The sequence below is a fragment of the Canis lupus genome, chromosome 18 (genome assembly GCF_003254725.2).
Source record: "Canis lupus dingo isolate Sandy chromosome 18, ASM325472v2, whole genome shotgun sequence".
In the NCBI taxonomy this organism is placed as follows: domain Eukaryota; kingdom Metazoa; phylum Chordata; class Mammalia; order Carnivora; family Canidae; genus Canis; species Canis lupus.
The window spans coordinates 3,490,300-3,512,565 of record NC_064260.1 but is presented as its reverse complement, the minus strand read 5'-3'; the positions used below and the strand labels follow the sequence as shown (position 1 = coordinate 3,512,565).

At 36.3% G+C, this 22,266-nt stretch overlaps 1 pseudogene; it reads right to left on the bottom strand.

The window, feature by feature from the left end:
- Positions 1–21,758, bottom strand: part of LOC112661373 (mesoderm-specific transcript homolog protein-like) — a 34,314-nt pseudogene extending 12,556 nt beyond the window's left edge.
- Between the last annotated feature and the right edge of the window lie 508 nt (positions 21,759–22,266).

Genomic DNA, 22,266 nt, shown 5'->3' with positions numbered 1-22,266 from the left:
AACAATCACAAATCACTATGCTAATGTGTGTAATACTTGCTGGGTCAAGGCATTTTAGGGACTCTTCTGACCCATTATTGGCTAATCATCAAACTATGCTGACTGAGAGGCAGACCTTGAGAAGTGTAGGCTTTTAAAAATGGATTCTAAAAAAAAAAAAAAAAAAAATGGATTCTAAAAATAAAGGTGATCAGAGAACTCAGTGGCTGCATGTAGCCTTGAATACAGAATCTACAAAATCAGTCCTGGAAATCTGGTAGGCAAACAAACAGAACAAGAAGGAAAAAAAACAAAACAAAACAAACAAACAAAAAACTGTTAGGAAAAACCCATGGGAGGGGAAGAATGAATTTCAGATTTGTTAGATCATCTAACATTCCCGCTTTTCAACAACAACAACAACAACAAAAAATCATGAGAACCTCACAACAAAACAAAACAAGAAACAACACAAACCAGAAAGACTGTCCTGATGGGCTTATACTGTCTAAAAATGTAATCTGTATGATAATGACACCAAAAAGGGAGAAAGAAGAGAATGATATGGGAGCCATTTCAATGTACTAGATAATCAAATTATCATTAATCTGTAATAGATTGGTTTAGGTTAAGCTGCATATTGTAATATCCAGAGAAGCCACTAAGAAAGTAATTCAAGATAACATTTTTTTAAAGAAATTTAAGTGGCACACAAGAAAAGACCTGTTAAACAAAAAAGCAGGAATAGAGAAACACATAAGACATAAAACACATAGAAAGCAAATTGCAAAACCCAATCATATTAATAATTAAACTAAATAAATGGATTAAATACTCCAATTCACAATCTGGTGACTGTATTAAAAAACAGAATCTAAAATAATAATAATAATAATAAAATAAAAAACAGAATCTAGCTACAGACTATGCAAAAGACAAATTCTATTCAAAGACAAATAGTTCAAAAGTAAAAGAATTGTAAAAGAAATGTCTTACAAACAACAACCAAAAGAGAATTGTAATGGCTATACTAATACACAAAATAGGTATTAAGGCAAAAATATGATACTAATAGTAATACTAGAGACAAAAAGAGATATTTTGCAATGATAAAAGATTCCATTCAGCAGGAAGCAATTACAGATATTTCGCTAGCAACAGAACCCCAAAATACATGATATTTAGTCAGAACTGAAGACAGAAATAGTTCATAATAGTAGTTGAAGATTTCAATATTTGATAGAACTCAATAATTGAACAACTTGTCAAAAAATCAGAAAAAATTAGACAATTGAAGAACACTGTCAACTTGACTAGCTTATGATAACCAATAACAGCAAAAAATACATTTTTTTAAAAGACTTGTTTATTTATTTGAGGGGGGGGAGGGACAGAAGGAGAGGAGAGGGAGAGAGAGCAACTCAAGCAGACTCCCTGCTAAGCACACAGCCGGATTCAGGGCTTGATCTCAAGACCCGGAAGTCATGAACTGAACTGAAATCAAGAGTGAGAGATTCAGCTGACTCAGCCACCCAGGCGCCCAAAGCATATTATTTTCAAGAGAAAACAGAACATGTAAATATCAATATGATGTTCATAAATAAGGAGTATAAACCACATGATTATCTCTACAGGCATAAATAAAACATTGGGAGAAACCCAACACTCATTCACGATTAAACACTCTCAAATTTTTCGTAGACATTAACTCTTTAATAATGGGCATCTATACAACACTCGCAATGAGCACTGCACCTAATGGTGAAAGATTTAAGATATCCTGCCTAAAATCAGTAGTAAGTCAAGCACGTCTGCTTCTATCATTTCTATTAAATGTTGTCCTGGGATTTCTAGTTAGTCCAATCAGGCAACAAAAAGAAATAAAAGGCATCTAGATTGGAAAGGAGGTGGTAAAACTACCTTTTCTCACAGACAACATGATCTTGTATATAAAAAATGTCCAAGGGCATCTACAAAATAATTAGAAGTAAAATATATAGAGAGCAAGTTAAGTCAATACTGAAAAACCAACCATGTGTCTTTATACAAGCAATGTCTAATAAGAAAATGAAATGAGGAACAAAATTTTTCACAATCACATCAGAAAGAATAGAACACTCATGAATAAATTTAACAACAGTAGAGTAAGACTTGTATGCTAAGAAATAATAAAATAAGAATTGCCGAGGGAACTTGAATGTCAGAATAAACAGACATTCCATGTTCTTGGATTGAAAAACTCAACATTGTTATGATGTCATTTCTCCCCAATTTGATCCATAGATTCAACAAATAGGATTAAAAAATATAGATTGTCTACAGGATCTACAAATATTCTATAAATATTACAACAAACTTTTTTTACAGATACTTTGAAGCAGATTCTAAAATGTATATAGAAATGCAAAAATCCAGATAAACTATTTTTTTTTGAATTTCAATAAACTGTCAGAGCAGTTTTAGGTTCACAGTGAAAGTAAGCAGAAGTCAGAGCGTTTCCAAATACCCTCTGCCCCTGCCCCCACAGTTTATCTCTCCCACTATATAGCACCCTGCATTGGAGCCATACATCTCCTACTATAGATAAACCTACACTGACACGTGATGCCATTATCACCCAAAGTCTTTATTCCACATTAGGGTTCACTCTTGGTGTACATTCTATAAGATTCAGCAAATTTATTATGACATGTGTGCACCGTTATAGTTCCATACAGAGTAGTTTCACTCTTCCCAAAATCCTCTGCCCTCTTCCATCACCTCTGGTTACCTCTGATCTTTTTACTGTTTCTAGAACTTTGCTTTTCTTCCACAATGTCATATATTGAAATTATACAGTATGGTGCCTTTCAGACTGGCTTCTCTCACTTAGTAATATGCATTTGTGTTCCTCCATGTTTTTGTTTATGGCTGGATCACTCATTTCCTTTTAGCGCTGAGTAATATTCCATTGTCTGGATGCACTACAGTTTAGTTATCTGTTCACCTGCTGAAGCTCATCTTGGTTGATTCTGAGCCTTGGCAATCATGATTAAAGCTGCTATAGATATCTATGTGCAGTTTGTTGTGTGGACATAAGTTTTCTTTCTTTCTTCTTTCTTTCTTTCTTTCTTTCTTTCTTTCTTTCTTTCTTTCTTTCTTCTTTCTTTCTTTCTTTCTTTCTTTCTTTCTTTCTTTCTTCTTTCTTTCTTTCCTTTCTTCTTTCTTTCTCTCTCTCTCTCTCTCTCTTTTTTTTAGAGTTAGTCATTTGTTTATTTGATAGAGATATAGCGACAGATAGCAAGAGTGGTGGGGAAGGGCAAGGGAGAAGCAGAGTCCCCATTGAGCAGAGAGTCCTATGTGCTGTTCAATCACAGAACCCTGGGATCAGGACTTGAGCTTAAGGCAGATGTTTAAATGACCCAGCCACCCAAGTACCCCAGTGTGGACATAAGTTTTCATCTCCATTGAGTAAATACCAAGAAGCATGATTCATCATAGGGTAAGAGTATAGTTTTGTAAGAAACTGTCACACTTTCTCCCAGAGTGTCTGTATCATTTTGCATTTCTACCAGCAATGCATGAGAATTCCTATGCTCCACATCCTCACCAGCACTTGGTACTGGCAGTATTTTTTAACTTTCACATATTACTAGGTGTGTAGTAATCTCTCCTTGTTGTTTTGCTTGCCATTCCCTAATGACACATGATGTTGAACATCTTTTCAACCAGTTACAAGTTTTAAAAGAACAAAGTTCGAGGACTTTCACATACCAGTTATGAAACTTAATATATAGCCATACAAAACTTGCACACAAATATTCTTAGAAAAATTATTTATAATGCTAAAAAATCGGAAACCTCCCAAATATTTATCAACTTGTGAAGGGACATACAAAATCTAGTATGTCAATACCACAGAATATTATACATCCATAAAGAGAACAGAATGCTGATACATACTACCACGTGAATAAATCTCAACAGTATTATGCTAGCTTAAAAAGCAAGACATGAGATGACACATATTGTATGATTTCACTTATATGAATACTCAGAAAAGGCAAATCTGTAGAGACAAAAAATAAATGATTGATTGTATGAGGCAGAGCTTGAAAAATCAGGATTAATAGTAAATGAGACTAAGAGATCATGTTATTTGAAAAAGAATGTTCTAATACTGCTTACCCATGATGAATTTACAACTCCATAATTTCTAAATATCATAGAGTTGAAAACTCAAAATGGGTAAATTTAATGGTATATAAAATGGGACTCATTACAGTATTTTTCACAGTAGCCAAGATACAAAAACAACCTAAATGTCAGTCGAATAAATAGATAAAGAAAATGAGATACTGTATAAATATAATATACACAATATAATATTTTTCAGCCTTTACGAAGAAGGAAATTATGACATTCATGACAACATGGGTGAACCTGGAGGACATTGTTAACATGAACTAAACCAGACACAAAATACAAACACTGCATGATCTCACTTTTCTGTAGAATCAAAAAAGTTGGACTCATAAGCTGAGTCCAGTTGTTATCAGGGTTTGAAGAGTAGGGGAAACAAGATATTGGTCAAAGGATACAAAGTTTAAGTTGTGCAGGATAAATAAAGTTCTGAAGATCTAATGTACAACATGATAATTCTAGTTAATAGTATTGTACCGTATACTTGAAATTTGCTAAGAGTTGCACACACAGTAACTGTGTGAGCTGAATGATAATGTTAATTAGCTTGAGTGTGGCAATCATCTCACAATTCACATATCAAAACATCAGGTTGAATAGTTCAAGTATATACAATTTTGGGGACGCCTAGGTGTTCAGTGGTTTAGCGCCTGACTTCAGCCCGGGACGTGATCCTGGAGTCCCAGGATCGAATCCTAGGATCGAGTCCCACATAGGGCCTCCTGCCTCTCTTCTTTGTGTCTCTCATGAATAAATAAAATATATAAAAAATATATACAATTTTTATTTGTCAATTATACCTCAGTAAAGCTGGAAAAAATTGAAAGATATGAGACCAAGTAATCAACAAAAAAGTAAATACTCTCCACATGCACATCAGATATTCACTTTGAGGAATAACAAATTCCATCTCAATAGGAGTCAAACTAAAAGCCCTGAATCTGTGGAATGTAATGGGAGCAGGAAAGAAATATGTTATGCAGTCTTGTGTTCTCAGTGGCAAAACTGCAGAGCCAAAATATTAAGGAGAGAGCTGTAAGAATCATGTTCAAACATGATTTCAAATGCTGTAAATTTTGACAAGTTGAAAAACCAGTTTTAAAATTTTCAGCAGTATTAAACATTTACAACCATCATTATCTCACAGCTCACCAGGAGCACACTGTTGGGAACACAGAGGCAGACTGTCCTGGTTCCAAAAAACACAAATTACCATACCCCAAGGTAGGATCCAATAGCTCCCATGAAATTCAAAGGAATTGTAAGTGTATCTTGCCCAATGGTGGTCAATGCTTGATACTCTTAACAGCTCGATAAAACTACAAGCAAGAAGAGAGTAAGGAATTTTCTTTTCAGAATTCATCATTTAAGAGATTCTGTGACTTTGTTATAGACTTGGGATTTTTGCAGAACCTGGATCAAAATGTCATATGGAGATGCCTTTCCAACAGAGATGTTTATTCTGAAATAGGTCGTTGCCAGCCATAGCCACCTGTATCCTTAACTTACATTTAAAAAGTATAGAATGAAAAAAAATTAAAAAAATAAATAAAAATGCATAGAATGGTTTTCTTTAGTGTAATACATACTCTCCTGCTTTAGAAGATATAGAAACAAAGGTATTATCAGAAACAAATAGTGGCTTCAAGAAGTATGTGAACTGCAATGTCGTTTTACGACACTCCCTACTCGAAGACAAGCCAAAATGGCCTGAAGCATATGGTTGACATATATTCTTTAATTTTCAGATGGATAAATAAAATCATAGCATAAGTCAGTTTGTCCTATTATAGGGGACTCAAAATCTGGTGGTTTCACCAGGAAACACTATCACTTAAAAATAACATTGATTTCTACTCAAGGCAACTAAGTATTAGATAAATTGTATTTTCCATGTTTTGTGTCTGCTACAGTAAAATTTTCTAGCTTCTGTTAGGCATTTTTGTAGTTTTAGTTACTTTGGAGTTATTTAAAGTTGTTCTTTGAGGAAAACCTTTGGCTTTCCATAAGGAAGTATTAAAGACTACCTACACAAGTTTAATTATTTATTTATTTTTAAATATTTTATTTATTTATTCATGAGACACACACACACACACACACACACACACACGCACACAGAGAGTCAGAGACATAGGCAGAGAGAGAAGCAGGCTCCATGCAGGGAGCTCAATGTGAGACTCAATCCCGGGACTTCAGGATCACGCTGTGGGCCAAAAGCAGGTGCTCAACTGCTGAGACATTCCCTACCTACACAAGTTTTAAAAATAATGTTTATATTGGCAACCTAAAAACTAATATTCAGTAACTACAAATCTTAATTTGATTAGCAATGTAGACTCTCACCAAATTCAATCTTGGATAATTTTGCCTGTTAAAAGGAAAATTATCCACTTTCCCCCCCAAATCCTGACCCACACAACATATACTTGGGTAAGGAAATGCATAATAATTGTTCTTAGAAGAAAGATAAATTAAAGATTCAATCTCATTCACAATTGCACCCCAAACTATAAGATACCTAGGAATAAACCTAATCAAAGAGGTAACATCTCTGTTCTCAGAAAACTATAGACCACTCGTGAAAGAAATTGAGGAAGCCACAAGGAAATGGAAAAACATTCCACACTCATGGATTGGAAGAACGATTATTGTTAAAATGACTATGCTACCCAGAGCAATCTATATATTCGCTGAAATCCCTATCGAAATACCATCAACTTATTACACAGAGTTAGAACAAATAATCCTAAAATTTGTATGGAACCATAAAAGAAGCTGAATAGCCAAAAGAATGTTGAAAAAGAAAAACAAAACTGATGGCATCACAATTCTGTTTTTCAAACTCTATTATAAACTTGTAATCATCAAGATAGTATGACACAAAACAGACACATAGATCAATGGAACAGAATAGCAAAACCAGAAAGGGACCCTCAACTCTATGCTCAATTAATTTTCAACAAAGCAGGAAAGAATATCCAATGGAAAAAAAGACATTCTCTTCAACAAATGATTTTGAGAAAATTGGACAGCCACATGCAAGAGAATGAAACTGGACCATTTCCTCACCATTCAAACAAATATACTCAAAATGGATGAAAGACCCAAATGTGAGACAGGAATCAACCAAAACCCTAGAGAAGAACACAGGCAGCAACCTCTTTGACCTTGGCCTCAGGAACTTCTTGCTAGACATGTCTCCAAAGGCAATGGAAAGAAAGCCAAAAATGAACTATTGGAACTTCATCAAGATAAAAAGCTTTTGTACAGCAAAGGAAACAGTTGACAAAACAAAAAGGTGACCAACAGAATGGGAGAAGATATTTGCAAATGACTATCAGGTAAAGGGCTAGTATCCAAAATATATAAGGAACTTATCAAACTCAACACCTGAAGAACAAATAATCCAATCAAGAAATGAGCAGAAGACACAGACATTTCTCCAAAGAAGACATACACGTGGCCAACAGACATGTGAAAAAATGCTCCACATCACTTGGAATCAGGGATATACAAATCAAAACCACAATGAGACACCACCATACACCAATCAGAATGGCTACAATGAACAAGTCAGGAAATGATGGATGTCAGCGAGGATGTGGAGAAAGGGGAACCCTCTTACACTGTTGGTGGGAATGCAAGATGCCGCAGTCACTCTGGAAAACAGTATGGAGGGTCCTCAAAAAGTTGAAAATAGAAATGCCCTATAACCCTGCAATTGCACTAGTGGGTATTTACCCCAAAGATACAAGTGTGGTGATCAGAAGGGCCCCTGCACCCCAATTTTTATAGCAGCAATGTGTACAATAGCTAAACTGTGGAAAGACTCCAGATGTCCATCGGCAGATGAACGGATAAAGAGGTGGTGTATGTACACAATGGAATACTACTCAGCCATAAAATATGAAATCTTGCCATTTGCAAAGATGAGGATGGAGCTAGAGGATATACACTATGTGAAATAAGCCAACCAGAGAAAGACAATTATCATATGATCTCACAAATATGTGGAATTTAAGAAACAAAACATAGGATCATAGGGGAAGAAAAGAAAAAAATAAAACAAAAGAGAATCAGAGAGACAGAGACAAACCCTAAGAAACTCTTAATCATAGGAAACAAATTGAGGGTCGCTGGATGGGAGAGGGTGGGGAGATGAGGTCACTGGGTGATGGGGATTAACGAGGGCATGTGATGTAATGAGCAGTGGGTGTCATATAAGACTGATGAATCACTATGACCTCGACCTCTGAGACCAATAATACATTATGTTAATTAATTAAATTTAAATAAAGTGAAAAATGAAAAAAAAAAAAGAATAATTCTTACGAGTTGCCTACCTAAAATGTAGCCCGTTGGCAGGTGTAGGCTCTCAAACTTTTTTCTTTCCAGTCCATAATAGTTTAAGAACAGGGAAATCTAGAAACTTTTATAGTAACTTGAGAAAATAATTATTTTCTGTTGAAGATAATCATTAAAAATAGAATGTTGTATTGCATTTCTTTTTATGTTATTTTTCTTTCATTTTTTAAGAGTACAGATCTGAGAGGTATTGGAAAAAAAATGTTCTTTCCCCATAAAAATGGGTTGAGAAGCAAGATCTGAGGTTTTGCTAAAAATAATGATTTCCTGTTTGCAGTTGATTTCGTGGATGTGCAAATAAAATGGGAAATTGTTTTGTGTTGATAATTCTTCAAAGTAGACCATCCTTTTACTTAATTTTAACAGTAGCTAAAACAAAACCACAGCTGCTGCTCAAACTGTGAAGGTGTAAACCTCTAGGGTAGAGTTCCCAAGTATATGAAAGGGATCGTGTTGAGTGTGGGTCATAATGGACGACTGCAAGGGGCCAGATGGGCTGGAGAAAGGCCAAGTGTTCTGAGGAGAAAGTCCAGGAGTGTCTGGAGTCCTCAAAGCAGTGAAGGGGACACGGTGAATCTTTCCGAGGCTCAGACATGGTAACTCTCTTGTCCCGGCTCACACAGCAAGGCTGAGGGGCAGGGCCAGGCCCGGGCATTTGGCACAGAGCATGGCGTGCTCCCCTTCTTGATGTCTCCTCAACCTCTGGGGCTTTCAGGGAGTTGGGGTGTCTTACCTCCGACCGTCTATGTAGATCAGTCTGTGGCGGCTTTTATAGATCCTGTCCACATTGTGCTCGTGTGTATGCATGTACACACATGTGAACACACAGATATGCACAGATATACATATGCCCCGGCCTCAGTCCTGTGCACCCTAACCCCCGACACCCCCATCCTCAGTTCTGCAGGCACCTGTGTTTCTATACCTGCCACTCAAGGCAGTAGCTCTAGCCCTGCATCTGTACCCCGCCAGGCCCCAGCCTGAGAACTCTCTGAGCAGAACAGGTACCTCGCCCAGGACAGGGGAGCGGCCTGGTCTCACCTGGTCATGCCTGCACTGCTCCCATTTCTTCCTACACTGCCAATTAAAGTGGGTTTGCTTCTAAAACAAACAGAAAAACAAAAACAAAAAACAAACAAACAAAAAAACACATGAAACTGATTTCTCCCTAAATCCAACTCTCTGAGTGATTTGGCATCTACTTCTGGGTCCCATCACTTTGTACATCATTTGGAATTTTTAAGGATATTTTTTAGCATTTGGGTTTGTTAGTATGGATTTCTAGAAAACATTTAAAAATGCTTGGGTTTTAGGAATGGTAGATTTATTTTGTGTAACTGGGATTCTCTTTTAAACCCTGTATTGGCAGCCCGGGTGGCTCAGTGGTTTAGCGCCGCCTTTGGCCCAGGGCTTGATCCTGGAGACCCAGGATCGAGTCCCCCGTCGGGCTCCCTGCATGGAGCCTGCTTCTCCCTCTGCCTGGGTCTCTGCCTCTATCTCTCTCTCTGTCTCTCATGAATAAATAAATAAATAAATAAATAAATAAATAAATAAATAAACCCTGTATCATCCAAAGAAATAGAGGAACTTTAGTGAGTTTTCATAAAGGCAGGACAAAACATTTAATTCTGCCTTTAGTTTTATTTCAATGTAAAATAAGCAAATATATTAAAATGACATCAAAAGTGATTTCCTTTGGGGGCATCTGGGTGGCTCATTTGGTTAAGCATCCAACTCTTGGTTTGGGCTCAGGTCTTGATCTTCTGGTTATGGGGCTGGGCCCCAGACGCTCAGTGTAGAGTCCACTTCAGATGCTTTCTCCCTCTCCATCCCCTTCTGCCCCTCTCTGCTCATGCACACTCACACTTTTTCTCTCTCTCTCAAATAAATAAATGAAATCCTAAAAAAAATGATTTCTTTTGCATTTAAAAATATCATTAAATAATTCTTCATGTGGAAACTGGCTATAGGTGAAGCGGTCCATGTGGGGAGTATTCCATAATTCAGCGATGCTGAATAAATTTAAACTCCTCTTAACTTATTTGCTTGATTTTGCAGGAACTCCCTGACTTATTTGTGTAACCCCATGTTAGAGATTGTGTTGGAACTTTTTAGATTAACTTTGGATTAACTTCCTACTCCCTCATAGCTGTAATTGACTGATTTTACTTAATTCTCTAGTAGAGCAGGAACCATTTCGCCAGCGTAGGGTGGTAGCAGTGGAGGAAGGGCAGTGTGTTTCACTGTCTCCTTTGCCAGTTATACATATTAAATTTATAAAACAGCGTACATTTTTGCCTCCCCCCTTTCTAACACACACACAAAGGGAAAGTAAATAGTTCCGGTGATTGATGGAATCTGTCACTACAAGTTGAAAATCAATGGATGCCTGCGTTCTATCCATTTTTTCCAACAAATTTTAAGTTTGTCCTTGCCTCAGGTTAGGTGTTAAATCTCATTTGATTAGCTTCTCACAAATATCACTTCCGTGAGCAATGGCATCAGGGATGCTTTGCTTTTTCTGAGGATAGATACAGCTACTACCACCTAAAGAATTTCTGTGTAAAACCACTTTTTAAGTTTGTCCAATTTCTTGTTCAGTGAGCATATGGCAATTTTTGTTTAGGTAATTAGTTTCAGTGATCAGCTTCAGAAAAAAAAATTAATGATATTTTCTTTTATTAGGCACTGAAAACAGATACAACTTTCTTTTTTATGTTTCAATGGCTGCAAAGCCCTAAGCCAAATTTCCTATAAAACTGTGAAAATGAGCACCAAAGCTTAAATAGCTTAAATATCTGATATATATATATATATATATATATATATATATATATATATATATTTCCACCCTTGGGTGGTAAAGTTTTGTTCTCCTTGTATTCTAACTATCAGAGGCCAATGCTTTTCTTCTATTCAAGTTCTTCAAGTCTTGTCAGTCAATCACACGTTCTCACTGAATACATTATTACACTATTTCCCTTCCTGTTTTTCATATTCTGTAATTTGCTCTAATTCCACATTGTAATTTTTCACTTAATTCTTTCTGTACAGAAAATGTTAATTCCTTAAAGCATTTCACAAAACAGCTCTACATTTTTCTCATGACAAAAGTATATGATTCAGTTTAACGAGGTAGGTTTCATACTGAGGATTGTGTGTATGTGTAACTCTCCCTTCACACACACACACACACATGCGTACACAACAAATACAACAAACAGACATTTTGAGCAGAGTTAGAAACATAATGATGTGCTCATCTGTGATATTACCTGCCTTACAATCCAAATATTTATTAAAGGCTGCACTTCACCTTCCAACACAGTTATTGCAATTTCTATGGGGCATCTCTATGAAGGCTATATCAAAACCGGAAGCACTTCTTTACATTTGGGTTATAAAAAGAAATGTATGCAAAACCACCAAATCCATACTATAAATTTAAATTAAAAAAAAGATTTTATGTATTTATTCAAGAGAGACAGAGAGAGAGAGAGAGAGAAGCAGAGACACAGGCAGAGGGAGAAGCAGGCTCCATGCGGGGAGCCCGACGTGGGACTCAATCCCGGGTCTCCAGGATCAGGCCCTGGGCCGAAGGCAGCGCTAAACTGCTGAGCCACCCAGGCAGCCCTAAAATTTTATGTAAACATAAACTAAGCATCTATAAAGTAGTATTTCCAAATAGAATTGGTTAAATTGTAAACTGTATGGGCTAAACCTATTTCCTTCTTTCTGTTTCTGTGTCTCCATTGGGAATGTTCCTCTCTCTTCTCTGTCCTGTACTTGCCTGAGTGCATTTATATCACTACATCTGAAAATCATGGTTGAGGATTTTCAATCCTTTCTTTCTTAGATCTCACTTTTATGTCTCTAGCTATTTCTGATCTTAATTCCGTAGATGTTAATCCATTTTTGTTACTCATTTTTGCATGTGGTGTTTCTTTGTCTATAAGACACCATTATCTCTTGTTCCCTCCCTCTTCTTCCAATTCCATGGTTTTCCTCTAAGTGTCCTAATTTTGACCCCAACAATGTTGTGTTTAAACCTTTGCTTATAACACTGACTTCTGCATTATTTAGCACAATGGGGTCTAATCCGCAATTACCACTAAGTCAGTTTACCAGTTTTCACAGTACTTCTAACTTCATATGAGCTCAAACAAACAGACTGCTACTATGAGTCACAGATTTCTCTGTCGGGGAAAAAATGTGTGTGTGTATATATATATATATATATATATATATATATATATACACATATATATAATTTATATATTTATAAATTTTTAAAAAAAAATTTTATAAAAAATTTATAAAATATTTTTAATATATATATTTTATTATAAAAATATAAAATTATTTTATAAATAATATAAAAATAATTTTATATTTTTAATATTAATTTATAAATAATATAAATTATGTTATAAATATAATATAAATATAAATTTTATATTTTTATATTAATATAAATAGTTTTATATTTTTAAAATATAACATATTTATAAAATATATAAATATATAACCCCCCCCCCCCGGAAAGAAAAGGAAAGCTGTATCCTGCACATCTGACTGCTCTGACTGGAAAGGATTCAAGTTTAGTTGGAATGTCAATGGCTACTAGACCAAAGCTCAAGTTAGATTCAAAGGCAACTTGAACTTATGATCTGTTGGATGCTGTTACAAATAATCCTAGAAATCTCAGTGGCTGAACAAATGTAGGAAACTATTTTTTTAGTTATGTAGAATCAAAAGCTAGTTCCTCATTTGTGGGTGAGCTGGCTCATGATCATTCCAGAACCTACATTTCTCTAATCTGTATTCTGTTTTCTTTAAGACCTGGTGTTCCTTGCCATTAGCCAATGGGTGGGGAAAAAAGCAGTAGAGGAGTCATACCTACTTTTATACTGCTCTGGATATAGGATCTAAACACAAACATCTGTTCATGCTCTTTCTGGAAGAATGAGTCTTTGACTCCAATAGATGCAAAGACAGCTGGAACTATAGCCCAACCAGAGCACACACATCTCCAGAATTCTGCTTGATGAAAAGCAAACACAAACTTGTAGTTAGGTGCTGTCAGAGTGATGCTCGGAAAATATTTATCCCCCAAATCTTTAATTTTATAGGTGCTAAAACTGAAGCCCAAGCATGCAAATTATATGTCCAAAGTCACCAAGATAAATGGTGGCAGATACAGCTGGGAGCCACTTACTTTGTCCTCCATGGTGCCTTCTGTGATGTTCCCATGATGTAAGATCTCAAGCAGGGCTTGGTTCCATCCATCATTAGTTACCCGGGAATTATGGCTTTCATGGAAGATGAGAACTGGGCTGAAAGGAAAAATACAAGTTGTAACTAGGGTAAGCATACAATTTATATTCCAGACTAGGACACTTTGAGATTGTCATGGGCAAACCAGAAATAAAAAAAAAAAAAGAAAGATTATATAAGTTTAATTTTCCTCACAAAATTCACCTGGGAAGTTTTCATACCAAAATCTTCAAGGTGAGAGTTGATAACATATAAGATTTTGTTTTCACTTTTCTAGTCCCAATTTAACAATTATAACACATTTCTTGAGCAGAAATTATTTCCTGTTGACATGCCCATTGATTTTTAAAAGAACTCAAAATATATTTCTTAAAACTCTATAAAGAGCTTCAAGGAGCAACCTCTACAAAACAAACCACTCCATGGAATATAATTCTGACAAGTTGTTTCCATTTTGCATCTGACAATTTCAAAATCATCTATTGCCAAGACATGGTAGGAAGACAGAGATGGGAGCCAAGGGTAGATAGTGATCCAGGAGCCACACTCTCTTCAATTTCCAAATCTCCCAGGTATATGAAGTCTTTTAAATATGAAGCAGAAGTAAAAATGGACTACAGATAAAATATTTCATAAAAAAAAAACATACCTTTATGTCATGTTTCCTGGGCAAGCTTCTCCACGTGCCAAGCCCTGCAATACAAAGAACGTCTCCCTCAAAGCATCTGTAAACATTTGCAGTTCCCCGTGGAATGCCAACTGTAGCTAACATATGGTGCTATCAACGAAGTAGTCCAAAATGACTGCCCACACAGATAAATTCACTTTTAGCTGTCTTGTTATTCCAGTTTAATGATGTAGTGTTGGCTAACTCCTGTGATACCTTACGGCGGGAGAGAAAACGGAGCGACTTCAAAATCCTGTTTCAAGAACATTCTTTAGTCAAATTACACCATCATCTATATCAATTTTGCCCCGCCGTCATCAGTTTTGATCAGACCTCAAACACGATTCCTGCTTGGAGATGTTGACTCTATATGGTTGAATGTGCTGTGCAAACATCATATCCACACAGCCTGGGATTCGCAGCCCACTGAGGAGAGAAGGAGCAGTTTGAGCCTCCATTTGGCACAGGAAGAAACAGCGGCCTTCCTAAGGAGATGATTTTTTTTTTGCTGTTGTTTACTTACACAGTTTATAATGTCATTTATGGAACTGTTAATTAATAATTGATTATACGGGCGAGCCTAAATGCCTCAGTCGATTAAGCATCTGGATGTTGATTTCGACTCTGGTCATGACCTCAAGGTCCTGGGGTTAAGCCCCACATCAGGCTATGGTGCTGGGCATGGAGCCTGCCTGGGCCTCTCTCTTTCCCTCTTCCTCTGTCTTTCCCCCTCCCTCTCTAAAAAATAAAATAATAAGACAATCTATTATCAGAACATAATAATTCCTATTCCTAGCATAAGGCGATGGATGCCTAGAAATTTGGGACTTCATAGTCTATTAAAAAAGGAGTGTGGTGTGCATTACCTGGCATGGTGTACAACCGACAATAATAGCAAGGGCCAAATATCATGGGTTTCCTGTGCACCAGACCAGGGGGTCTTGGTGCTTCTCGTGCTAATTCCCTTAATCTTTCCAACTCAAACCCTAGAAGGTAGGTGAGTGAGCTTAGCAGCCCCACTGTATTATTAAGGAAACTGAAGTTAAGTAAATTTCTCCAGACGTCTGGGTGGCTCAGTAGTTAAGTGTCTGCCTTCGGCTCGGGTCGTGACCCCGGGGTCCTGGGATCGAGTCCTGCATCGGACTCCCTGTAGGGAGCCTGCTTCTCCCTCTGCCTGTGTCTCTGCCTCTCTCCCTGTGTCTTTCATGAATAAATGAATAAAATCTTTAAAAAAAAAATAAGTTTCTCAAGGTGGCTATTCATTTAGTAATAGATTAAAATAGACACACACACATATATATATATATATTTCTGGTGTATACATTATATCATATACAGTATATACGTCAGAATAGACATTCATATATACACATATATATCTAGCATATATATGATATATGCATTATGCTTCAGAATAAATACAGGTGTGTTTACATATATATGTCTATTATATTTGTTTATACACACAATATACTATATATATAAATATAGTATATTTATATATGAATATACTATATATAAATATACAATTTATATAATTTGTATATAATTTATATTGTTAGAATATATTTTATATATTCTAATATATAGATATTATATATTATATATAATACATACTAGAATATATAGAGGTATATAATATCTATATATTAGAATATATAAAAACTCTAATATTTATCTGCTCCCAGTCAATGAAATCTTTCCTTATAATATTAACCATAAATTCAACCGTCTGTTTTATTTCCTTTAACTTCTTTTTACAGATTTTAGATGGTAGTCATTCTTAACTCCTTTTTCTTTTCTTTTTTTTTTTTCCCCATTAAACTAAAGCCTGTCTCATAGCTCTTCCAATTCTGCAGGTGCCAGGAGCCTTCTCCTGTTCACAGCTGACAGCATCTATAATAGTGCCTGCATACAACAGGCATTCAGTACTCAGTTAAAATGATTTGATTTCACAGTCACTGTCGTATCCAACCTGCTCTTCCCACCCCCACTGCCTGGTATTTACATTGCCAGGGCAGGGGGCATCAGTTTGAAAAATCAGTTGTATAAAGTTTAAATAAAATGATCCTGGATAAATCCCTTAAATCTTTATTCTTCAGGTTTCTTATCTGTACTATAGGGGTATAAGCAAACAAAGAATATTATGAGAACCTCTATAAGATTGCCAGTGAATCTGCTACATCTAACTTTGTGATGCTTAAACTTGATTTCCACCAGGATTTCAACATGAATGACTGTCCTCTATTTATCTTGTTGGAGATAATAACTCCTAAATCACTATCATGCATGGTCTTACGCTTTTAAACAAATCAAAGTTAGTGTTTCCCTTCCAAGCCAGGAGGGCAGTTAGACCTAAGTCCAGAGAAGAAGCAAAGCCATCAGTCCCCTGTTGGCACCTGTGCCTGTGTTGTGTGCTGTTCCCTACAGGCACCTCTGGCCAGTTGGCCCTGTGCTATTCATGCAAATGGGGAGAGTTAGAGCAGTGAACATAAAGTTCTCTGAATGTATGCTTCCTGAGATCTTCATTTCTTTTTGTGGAGCACACAAATGCTTTATGAGAAAGCATTATTTATAAAGCATCTATTTCTCACATATTGTACTAAACATATGTATTTTCTCTAATATTCATAGCATTGCTTAAATGAATAAACCTGTTTGGTGAGCTAAACTGAGGCTCAGAGGTTCATAGATATAGCTCACTTTCACATAATAAGGAAAAGAGGGGCTGCAGTAAACATGTCAGTCATGAATGGCAGACTGAATGGTTCTCTCTAAAAGTCTGGCAAAGGAGGGTTTGCTCTGAAGCTAAAAAAATTTAAGCTGCATGGGCTCTCTCTTTCACACCACCTGACAGCGTTCTGGGACAGGCCTTAGCAATGTGTTTCCATAGCCATGTGTTTTGATAAAATATGTGAGTGTGAGATTATCTTTCTTATAATCTACCCCTCCATCCAAATTTTATCAGCTTCAGCATTCACAAATCATGTCTCTGGCTTCCAGTGATCCAATTCAGTCCCTTTATGCCTGCGTCCTTGCTCTTAAATCCCAGGGTAAACAATTCTTGAAGCCTGACAAATAAAGTTAATTGGGCCTTCTCTGGGTCTGTGTGTTCCTCTCTATATATATGTGTACACATGCATGCACATGCACACACACATACACACTCTTGGTCAGGCTAACTAAAAGCCATTGAGCATTTAGTGTATTCTGAGGAGAGTTCTACTCTCATATTATTACATTCAAAGAATTTATAATGCAGATAGTGAGATCTAACCAATGTTGATATACATGGGAAGAGGATATGCAGTCATACCTAGAGTATTCATTTAAGGTTTCTGGATATTTAGACTATTTGTAGATTATACTATTATGTGGATTATTACTATTTATTAATACCATATCATATTTTCATGTAATTAGGCAAAAATATTTTGGGCATCCCTCAACATAATAAAGGCCACATATGAAAAACCCTCTGCTAGGGGTGCCTGGCTGGCTCAGTTGGTGGAACATGAGACTCTTGATTTCAAGGGTACAGGTTTGAGCCCTTATTACTTAAAAATAAAATCTAAAATAAAACAAAGCAAAGCAAAACAAACAAACAAACAAACAAACAACAACAAAAACCACACAGCTAATATCATCCTCAGTGAAGAACAACTGAGAGTTTTTCTTCTATGATTAGGAACAAGACAGGGATATCCACCTACTAACTGTCATTTAACTAGTACTGGAAGTCCTAACCACAACAGTGAGACAATAAAGAGAAATAAAAGGCATCCAAATCAACAAGGAAGAAGCCAAACTTTCAATATTCACAGGTGACATGATAAACTACATAGAAACCTGAAAGACTCCACCAAAAATTTGCTAGAACTGATACACAAATTCAATAAAGTCACAGACTTTAAAATATAAAATCCATGTATAGAAATAAAATCCATGTATAGAAATTCACTGCATTCTCTACATTAATAATGAAGCAGCAGAGAGATAAATTACGGAATCAATCTCATTTATAATGGCACCAAAAAACCATAAAATACTTAGGCTAAACCTAACCAAACAGGTGAAAAACCTGTATTCTGAAACTTATAGAACACTGAAAAAGAAGTTGAAGGTGACACAAAGAAATGGAAAAATATTTGATGCTCATATGAAGAAAAAATATTATTAAAATGTCTATGCTACCCAAAGCAATCTGCACACTTAATGTAATCTCTATCAAAATACAACAGCATTTTTCAGAGAGGTAAACAACTTTAAATTTTTTATGGAACAACAAAAGGCCCTGGATAGCCAAAGCAATATTGGAAAAGAAAAGCAAAGTTGATGGCATCACAATTCCAGACTTCAAGTTATATTTTTGCACAAAGCTATGTGCACAAAAATATATGGTATGAGCACACAAATAGATACATAGGTCAATAGAACAGAAGAGAAAACCAGAAAACCTAGAAATGAATCCACAACTCTATAGTCAATTCATCTTCAACAAACTAGTAAAGAATATGCAATGGGAAAAAGACAATCTCTACAAGTAGTGTTGGAAAAACTGGACATGCAAAAGAATGAAACTGGACCACTTTCTTACATCAAAGACAAAAACAAATTCACAATGGATTAAAGACCTAATCCATGAGACATGAACCATTAAAGTCCTAGAGGAGAACCCAGGCTGTAACCTATTTGACATTTGTTGTAACAACTGCTTAGTAGATATGTCTTTTGAGGCAAGGGAAACCAAAGCAAAAATAAACTATAAGGACTACATCAAAATAAAATGCTTCTGCACAATGAAGAAAACGATCAACAAAACCAGAATGCCATCATGGAATGGGAGAAGACATTTGCAAATGACATGTCTGATAAGGGGTTAGTATTCAAACAGATAAAGGACTTATAAAACTCAACACCCAAAAATGAATAATCTAATTAAAAATGAGTAGAGGACACATGATTAGACATTTTTCCAAAGAACACATACAGATGGCCAACACATACATAAAAGATGTTCAACATTACTCATCATGAGGGAAATGCAAATAAAAGCTATAATGAGATATCACCTTCACACCTGTCATAATGCAAAAAACAAAACAAAACGAAATCACAAGAAACAACATATGTTGGTGAGGATGTGAAAAAAGAAAGGAAACTTCTTGGACTGTTGATGGGAATGCAAACTGGTGCCGCCACTCTGGAAAATAGTATGGAGGGTCCTTAAAAAGTTAAAAAAAAAAAAAAAAAAAAAAAAAAAAAAGTTAAAAATAGAACCACCCCAGATCCAGCAAGTCTATGACTAGGTATTTACTCAAAGAATACAAAAATACTAATTCAAAGGGGCACATATATATGTTTATACATATGTTTATAGTAGTATTATCTATCATAACAGAATTACATAAAGAGCCCAAATGTTCATCAATTGATGATTACATACATATATGTTACATATGTTATATACATGTGTTATATATATATATTACATACACATGGCACACAATGGAATATTACTCAACCTTAAAAAATAATGAAATCTTGCCATTTGCAACGGCATGGATGGGGCTAGTGAGTATTATGCTAAGTGAGATAAGCCAGTCAGAGAAGGACATACACTGCTTGATTTTATGATTTTCTACATATGTAGAATTTAAGAAAGAAAATAAATGAACTTGGGGAAACAAAAGGAGGGGTAAACCACAAAGCAAACTCTTTTTTTTTTTAAATAAATTTTTATTTATTTATGATAGTAACAGAGAGGGAAAGAGAGGCAGAGACACAGGCAGAGAGAAGCAGGCTCCATGCACCGGGAGCCCCACGTGGGAATCGATCCTGGGTCTCCAGGATCGCGCCCTAGGCCAAAGGCAGGCGCCAAACCGCTGCGCCACCCAGGGATCCCCACAAAGCAAACTCTTAAACTGTAGAGAACAAATTGATGTTTACCGGAGGAGAGGATGGTGGGAAGATGGGTTAATAGGTGATGGGGATTAAGGAGGGTACTTGTGATGAGCATCAGATATAGTGTTGAATCACTCTATTGTGCACCTGAAATTAATATTACACAGTATGTTAACTAACTAGAATTTAAATGAAAACATTTTAAAAAGATGTAAAAGAATGGGTTAGGAATATAACTGAATACTATTTTTTTAACAAAGGAACAGATTGCCTCATATAAGACAATTTTTCAAAATCAAATTATTTCAGTACAATTTAAAAGAATACTTTTTGAGGGGCATCTGAGTGGCTCCGTCCGTTAAGCGTCTGACTCTTGGTTTCCAGTCAGCTCATGATCTCAGAGTCCTGGGATTAAGATTGCGTTTCATGTTCAGTGTGGAGTCTGCTTGTCCCTCTACCTCTGTTCCTCCCCTGCTCTCTCTCTTTCTCCCAAATAAGTAAATAAAATCTTAAATATATATATATATATATATATATATATATATATATATATTATTTCTTAAAACTCATTCTTTTTCACTACTACAGCACTGTTCTAGGCACAGAAGTTTAAGTTTTAAATTTTTGTAAGTTCAATGAATCTACTATTTGAGTTGCATTATTGAATTTATTCCTTCTGGATACCATGTAACTGTGATTACCATTGATTACAATTGTTTCACAACCTACGTGTACAATGCTGACCAAAGAAATCCGGTTAAAACATTGGCAATCCGGGAACAGGATGTGGAGTAGAGCGACTTCCTAGATTGGCGTAATCACACTCCTGCCAGAAAGAATATCGTACAGAAACCCCTCCATTTTTGCACGGTAAGGCCAAATCATCTCAGTGGGGGGCACCCTGAATGTCCTTTTTGCACCACTGTTGCTAGCTCTGCATGGGTTAGGTGCTGGTTATTGACCTTTACCTCTGCTGACTACATGCTCCCCAAGAGGGAAAACAGTGGCCATGGAGAGAACATGCAATGCCCCTAAAAATCTCCAACAATTTTCCTCGAGGATTTTTCCCTTGTTGTATTTAGATCCCACAAGCCACCACGCATCTGTCTCTAGTCCTATGAATTCCCACTGCTTTTCAGAGAGAATATTACAGGGAGATATTAAACCCACCATGGCTGAGGCCTCACAGTGGAGGATGACAAATTAAAAGTAGAGTTGAAAGAGCCATCTGTTTTCCTTACGTGACATCCACCACAACATTTGTAATGGGATTAACATTATTCCTTCCAGCCTGAGTCAGGAGCGTCCCTGCTTTATCTGCAAAGGTACTCCACTTAATTTGTTTTCCCTGTGATGGATGTGTGATTGGATTTAAGACCATCATGGGGAATCAGATGTGCATGCCTAGAGTGAAAGAGCGCAGTAAAGAATTATAGGTAGAATGTTACAAAAGTAATATTTTTGCTGAAGTCATTTGGATAAGGGAGAAAAAAAATAGATGCTATAAAGCTGGAAGGCCCCGGTAACAGGATGTTCTAAGGCGACCTATTGCTCTCGTGTATTCCCAAGGGATGACAGTGTGACCCTTACATCCGAGTGGGCTGTGATTAAACATGAGGACTCTTCCTCTCTGAGAGGGGAGTAAATGGTCCTCTGAACCCCAAATGACACTAGAGTCACTGCTCCTTGGAATCCTGCTTCAATTAAGATAGAATTCCCGTTTTCTCCATATTCTTAAGATGTAGGACTAAATCACAAAACAACACACAGGCCTGGGTAACAGTTTACAAGTCGAGGTTAACTCCTATGCTTTGCAGTCCGCCTTGGTTACCAGCTCATTACCTTAAAAAAGACCCGGCTCTTGTATTAAAATCGAAGACATCCTGAAT